The sequence below is a fragment of the Belonocnema kinseyi genome, chromosome 7 (genome assembly GCF_010883055.1).
Source record: "Belonocnema kinseyi isolate 2016_QV_RU_SX_M_011 chromosome 7, B_treatae_v1, whole genome shotgun sequence".
NCBI classification, from domain to species: Eukaryota; Metazoa; Arthropoda; class Insecta; order Hymenoptera; family Cynipidae; genus Belonocnema; species Belonocnema kinseyi.
This window is the reverse complement of record NC_046663.1, coordinates 118,575,344-118,582,957: the sequence shown is the minus strand read 5'-3', so window position 1 is coordinate 118,582,957 and position 7,614 is coordinate 118,575,344. Positions and strand designations below refer to the sequence as shown.

Below are 7,614 nucleotides of genomic sequence, written 5' to 3'. Positions count from 1 at the left end.
ACCCTTTAAATTTTCACGCGCATGATTGACGCGCAAAAATCAAGCAATTGACCATACGCAATGGCCTATCTGCTCCTTCGTGGATGGTCGAAATGAGTGAAAGCAATATGTGCGTATTGACCATACCGTAAAGAATACCTTAGTTATCCCTAATAGTGAGTCTGATGTTCTTATAAAAGTCAGACTGACGATATAATAAGAATCTTTTTAACCATGTCGAAAAAAATTTGAAAGGACCGTTCGACCATGTAGAAAGACTTGTTGGCTCTCTAAATTTTGACCATATAACTTTGACCATACATTTTTCTCCGTGTATGCGCAATAAAATCCTGAGTAATATGTTTGCTGTCACGGGGAGATGTTCAATTACATATATATTACTTTTTAAAAGTACAAATATATTGTTAGGAGTGACGTAGGGTTGTTGCAAAAACGAATGGAAAAATGAATGTTTCTGGAGCCTCTCTACTTTTATTTAATTTAAAACAAATAAAGGTCACAGCAATATTTGAAAATATTAATAACGGCTAATTGGCTGAGCTGATATTAATAGTGCTTGGTGAAGACTATGCTTCTGAAAGATTCACTTAATAATAATTAATTACAAAAGTTTATTAATTCTACATCAAAGATTTTCTCAATAAAATGATGTGAATAATTTTCAAGCTTTTTCATAAATTTTAAGAGTAGGTTAAAATGTGTTAGGTAAGTAATAAATTTTCACTGACAATCGATAAAATTGCATACATTTCCAATTATAAATTGACCAGTGATTTTAAATTATGATAATTTAAAGATGGTGTAGACTTAAACCAATTTTGTATTAAAAATTCTAAAATAACTGAACCTTAACAAGTAAGAAGAAAAATGAATAAATATTAATATGGTTTGTGTTTGCTTTACCGACATATTCTGTAAATCGCTAACTTAATAACCCGACTTTGCAAGCGGTTGGCTTGTGAATGGGTCTTGATCCTGTTCTTTTTAAGTGCGCTTTAAAGGAATTTGGGTCTCTACAGGTATCTATTGGAGCTCAAGTTCCAAATGACACCAACTTTCATTTGAGCCGCAACATGAGTGAACCCCTAGTTTTTCCTGTGTAGTTAAACTAAATCTAGTTGAAATAACAAGGATTCCTTACTAATAAATTTATGGTCATACAGTTGATTAAACTATATCAAACTAGTACTGTCGTACAAACTAAAAAGATACATAAGTGACATTGCCGCTTGAGTCGACTTTTTTATTGCCATGTTTAAGAAAACAACCCCAAGCGGCAATATCTCTTATGTATCTTTTTAGTTCGTACTGCAGAATAATACCTACTATAGTCAATGAAACCTAGTTTCATTAGCGTGCAAAAAGGTGGCAAAGGAATAAAATTGAATTTGACAACGCATTAAAAGTAATTTTCTAACAGTATGAAATAATGTTTAATTGTTTTTAGGGATCTATGTGACAGTTTACATCTTCTAAGCGTAATAAAAGTGAAAACTGCTTTTAGATGTAAAAAACTGCAACTATTTACAGAAGCTTCGAAATATCCGCAGTGTTGATATTTTGATTAAAAAATGGTGAAGTGCGTTTGTTTTAAGCTTAAAAATTCAATTTTTTGAAGCACAAAATGATCCAAATATTCCTAAAGAATGGCAAATAGCTATTTTAAGGGATGATATCAAACTAAAACCTGGTGATGCAGTTTGTTCGTTATACTTCAACCCAGAAGATATCACCCAAGAAAAGGTTTTTACAGGACTTGATGGAAGTGTTGTGGTAACGGTAAGTGTTATGTATAAAGTGCATAAATATATCTTTTTGTTTGTACAGTTTTTCTCTTTTTAAAAATATTATTTTATTGTTAATATTGACTGCGAGACGAAAGGAAATTATCATTATACTTGTTTTTAAATTAAACATGAACTAAAGGGTTTTATTCCAAAAAAGAAATCGCAATATACGAACTCAGTTTTCAAAATCATTTGCAACTTGCTATTTTGTCCATTTTAGAATGATGTATTATCGCCTATCAGGGTATTTGAATTTTCCTTTATTATTCATAATTATACTAATCGAATCTACAGAAAAATATAATCGATAAAAATTAATTTTAATTTAAAATTATGTTTTTTTAAAGAATAATTTACTGAAAATATAAATTATTTTATAGTTTTCGATGGCGGGAATGTAATATAATAAAACATTTTAAGGGTGAAAATTTGTATATTTCTATAATTTTTTAGTGACTTTTAAACATTGAAAATTTTTTAATTTTGCTACCACGTGGGCAATAAGATTGTAAGGAAATTAAAAATTAATTATATTTTATTTTAAAATGTTATTTATAACTTTTGAATAATCACAGATGGATATAAAATAAGAAACAACATTTTTCCTCCAAATATAGAGGAGAGTACTCGAATATGAGATATTCTCGTAATATGAGAAAGCGGGGTATCAGCTAAACTAAGAAAGAGACCCACTCTGTTGGTTCTATCACTAACTTGTAGCCCTTGAAGAAAGAGTAATTTCGTGGTATAATCCATTTTTCATTGGGCTTCTAAAGATTATAGGCGAACTTTTTGTGAAATCGATGGTGGTCGAGTTCTTGGAAGGGAATTCTTTAAACCCTATTTATTATTCATTAAATATGTATTTAGCAGTAAAGTTTGTCTACCGTGATGGGAATTGAATAACTAAGTAGGAAAATATCGATAGTGTTGAAGTTTTTCATTGTACAGGTCAGGCATAGTAAGTGCATAGTTGCACAGTGTGGTTCTCATAATATGAGATACCTGTGGTTTTTATAACACTGGCTGCGCGGGGGAAATTGGTTACAAAAGTGTTTGTGACTACTGCAAAAACTAAATATATCTAAATAGCAGTAAATTTATACTTCGGAAACATAGAATGAAGTTTTTCATTAAAAATAATACTTTATTTTGCATTTCATTAGCTTTATTATTTATTTATATATTTATTTATTTATTAGCACTTTCTTACATTTTTTGTATTTTCAGCGTAAAAAATAAATTTAATAAAATTTTTTATTTGAGCTTCTTATGACAAACTAAATTTCCTTTAAAATGACCTATATTACTTTTAAATTCAGTACATAGAATTCCGACAATCACGCCAAACAGAGTTGGTATCTCATATTTGGGTACTCTTCTCTAATAATTTAAAGAATGGCGAAAAAGAAACTTTATGAATTTGTAACCGAAGCTGCGAGAAACAAAGGGTTCTCGTTTTTTATTTTTGTATGCTTTTTTTAATAAGCTAGAGAAACACACACATATTATTTTTAAGTTTCTAACATATTTTCTAAATATTTTTTCGAATTTTCAAACATAAGCCATTTTTACACATTTACATTTTTTTCAATTTCACGTTTATGGAAGTAAATAACTTTAGAGGAAAAAATTACAATTATTTTGAAAAAGTAGAACATTTAATAAAAAGTGCATTGTCAAAAATATTTCATCATTATATTTTTAACAAATGAATAATACTTATTACTTTTATTTATGTACTATTTGTCTACAGTGAAGTGTTGCCTTTAGCATAATTAAAAAAAGAACTTTATAAATATTATTTCTTAACAATATAATAATCAAATATTTTTATGACAAAATTGTTTTTAATGTTTATAGTTCCCAAAAATATTATTCGAATTTGAAATAACAGTGATTGAACAAATTTGCAATTGTTGTTATTTTTTTAAATTCAAATGGTCATTTTGGAAACTTTAATTTATTCATTAAAAATACATTTTGGTTATAAAAATATTTTATTATTTTAGTTTAAACAATTAAGCAATAATTATAAAAAGTAATAACTGTTTCAACTCAGGAATTTTCTTTAAACAATTCAAAACATCTTTTTTATCAATATTATTTATTAAAGATTAAATAATCAAATACTCTTATTTAAAAAATGATTTTTAATGTTAAGAGTTCCAAAATTATTGCTTAGATTTAAAATAACAATGATTTAAATGATTTTTCTGAATAAGATAATTCAAAGCAGTTTATAATATTACCAAATTAAAAAAATTCCTGAATAAAAAAATTATATGCATATAAATTATGTACATATAAAAAAATGTTTCATTCTATAAATGATGTATTATTTTATTAATTTTACCTACCCCATTTTGAAGAAGTGCATTTAAATACGTAATTAGTTTATTTAAATATTTGAAAATCTGAAATAAATTTAAGTTAATATTATATAATATAATTTAAAGTATTATAAAATTTAGACTATTTTCTTTTCGAAAATTCAAAAATTACACAAATAATTATGACTGATTTAATTGCGAATGAATAGTAATTTTCTGTAGTCAATAGGAATGTATTGGGATTTACGTCTAAAATCAGTGAATTTTACGATTTTCGCAAACTATTTGTAATTCAGAAAATTATTTTCATTTCACAAACGTTTTGTTTTTCACACTTTCGCCTTGCATTATTTGAATTCTAGGCCAACTGCCTAGCTGGCACCGCCACACGGCCACCATCAACACTCATGACAAAAATTTTCCAGAGTCCTCCAGAAGAATGGCATGGGGCTGTTCTAAAGTGTCATTACAGATAACCTCACAGAGATGTCTTCTATTCTCCAAAAGTGTTCATATTTTGAGATTATTTAATTCCTTCTAATAAGTTCACAAAATATGTGTAATAAATTGTTTTAATTCCTTTATGTGGAATATAAGTTTAAAAAATTTAATTTTAATCAATTGAATTCCGCCTCTCTAGAGTTCAAATTATTTTAATTCACACATTTAAATAGATTTCTTTGATGCATTTTTTAACGCGTTTAAATAAATGATTAAAATATAAATTTAAATATTTTCGAACTTATAAGTTATAGAAAGTTTTAATAAAGAAAAATAGGTTCAATAAAAGCTTACGTTAAATTTTACTAAGTCGATTGAGAGGAATAGGATTTACACTTTTTCTGTTCCGTTGGGGGATTTTTAGACAGAGGAAAAATCGCGTATTCATAGGAATGCAAATTCTTAATTTTTTTGAATTCAACGCTTATTTCCGGGTGGAGTATAATGTCCAAATCTAGATTGCTTATTCACCACTTGTATATATTTTTAATAGTAGTGGAGTAAATTCATGATCATAAGCAGAATAAGACTTTTCAGAAACAATTTCAAGTGAATTTAGTGTTTAAAGTTTGATTTAACAACGACTGTTCAAATTTTCGAACACCTAACCTCTTTCGTTGCTCAAGTCCATTGTTGTATGGAAGGAATCGATTGGATGTAAAATTGTATGCTGCTGGTGCAACTCAGGTTCAAGAAAAAGAAAATATTTTCCGAAAATGTGAAAAAATTTCGAGATACAGAACAATCAGATTTATACAGAATAATATGAAATATACTCGTATGTGATGTACTTTAGGATTATTAAAATTTGAAACTCATTTCGTCGGGTCAACAATGCTATTAAGTATTATTGCAACTTGTTTGCCTTGTCAAAGTAGATAGATATTTTACTTGAAGCAACGTATTTTCCTTGTTTTTATTAGTAAGATGAACCTTGTCAATATAACTAGGTTTGCGAAGTTGTCGCCTGTCTCAACTAGGCAAAATAGTTGATAGTTGAATGGTGGATTTTTTAAAACAGTTAGTTCAGTCAATAACACTCTATCGCACATTATGATTTCCAAGTTTTTTTAACATACATACATACATTTTTTTAAAGAAGGAATTCTTGATTTATTTAATGATCTGAAGCAAATATAAACATTTTTACATTCTCATCAGAGAAGGTATTAGATTTATGTAAAATTTGCCCCCCCCCCCCCCCCAGTTTTTGTCAAATGTCCACGTTTTGAGACACCCTGAATCCGAAAAACAGGTTTTTACGAATGTGTCTGTATGTATGTATATATGTATGTATGTATGTATGTCTGTCCGTCTATCTGTATGTATGTCTGTCTGTGAATACGATACCTTAAAAAAAATTATTCTATTAGATTGGCCTTTGGTACACTTGTTTAGGGTCCTAAAGGTCAAGTTTGTTAGCCAGACATTTTGGATAAAAATTCAAAAAGTGGGCACATTTGGAATATTTTTGAGAGCACTTTTTTCAAAATTCAAAAATTCTCTGTACGGTTATTCATAGTATTAAAAAAATTTAACAATTTATCCCAATGATTTTATTCGAAAAATCAAAAATTACTAGAGTTATAGTATTTTCAAAATCCAAAAAAACAAACTAAAATGAACAATTCAAGCCAAACAACGCATGATACGAAAAAAAGGCTGGATAAGAAAAATGTTGCTTTTTGAAAGCCCTACAGGAATATGATAACAACTTTTTTAATTTGGTCAAAAAGTTGAAAATTCAAAATTTGATCGTACCAAAAATAATGAAAAATCCAAAAATTTCTTTTTTTGGTCTAACTATGCAAGATACGAAAAAAAAGAAACAGCTTAAATTGCGCGCCCTGAAAGGAACTACAAATTTATTATGAATTGTAATGATATACATTTATTGAAATGATATATGTTTCAAAGCAGGTTAGAATACAATTTAAAGCAAAATAAGAAACAAATATAAAAATAATCATGATAAATACAATTTTCTTTTTATTTTGCAATTTTTTAATAAGTAATTCCTGGCAGAATTACATAAAAAATGTATTATAACTGATATAAAAGTGTTGTGTATAATGTAGAAAAGTTGTCATGTTGGACAAAATCAAGTGCGAAGCACGAGATACGTGATGAGAATGTGTTGATTAAAGCCAAAAGAGCTTTAACAAAAGAGAGTCAAAATCACAAAATTACAGTTGTCGGTCCGTTCACCTTTGACATTAAAAGGTCTGTGCCCGAATGCGGAAGAAATGCGAAGACTAAGCACGGAGTGCGATTGCCATCAGTCGCGTACCGTAGGTGCGCTCAAACTCTCGAGCTAAGCTTTTTTAACGAAAGAGAATTCACAATCACAAAATTGCAGTGGTGGATTTTTTTGAGCGAGATAAATGTACAATCAAGTGGTTCAAAATTTGAAAAAAATCGTTATGCGAAACACTGGTTTCACAAAAAATTGTTAGAAAATGTATTGCATGGCTCAACAGAAGTCGGCCACTGGCTAACTTGGCTGACAGAAGCCGCCACCAAGATTAGGTTAACCCGAGTTCTCACCCTCCATCCAATGATGCAAATATAAAGCATTCTCATTAAGCCATAAAAATTCAAAGGGGCGAACCTCCAGGGTATACCTGTAAGGGAAAATACATTGCCAGTATGAGAATGATTGGAGACGTTTTTAAAATAAAAGAAGAAAAATGGTGAAGCATTGTTTCGTAGTAGGGTGTAAGAAATACAGTGTTGTGCACCCAGACACAAGATTTTTTTGGATTCCAATAGGCATAACTGAGGAAAATCAAAAGTTTATCGGAAAATCTCGTCCCGCACAAGTTCATGCATTTTATTAGAAATGCCTTTTTTTAGTATACAATTTAGTTTTTTGGATGAGAATTTAATTTTTATATATATATATAATATTTAAAAAATACCCTGAAATATTTAAAATCCTTAAAAAGCTCACACTAAATTATTAAAATAATTTGAAAATTACTTGAAATCTA

The 7,614-nt window shown here is 28.6% G+C and overlaps 1 protein-coding gene across 1 annotated transcript in view; it reads right to left on the bottom strand.

Moving 5' to 3' along the window:
- LOC117177406 (glucose transporter type 1) overlaps positions 1–7,614 on the bottom strand; it is a 583,769-nt gene that overhangs the window by 458,533 nt on the left and 117,622 nt on the right. The window lies entirely within an intron of this gene.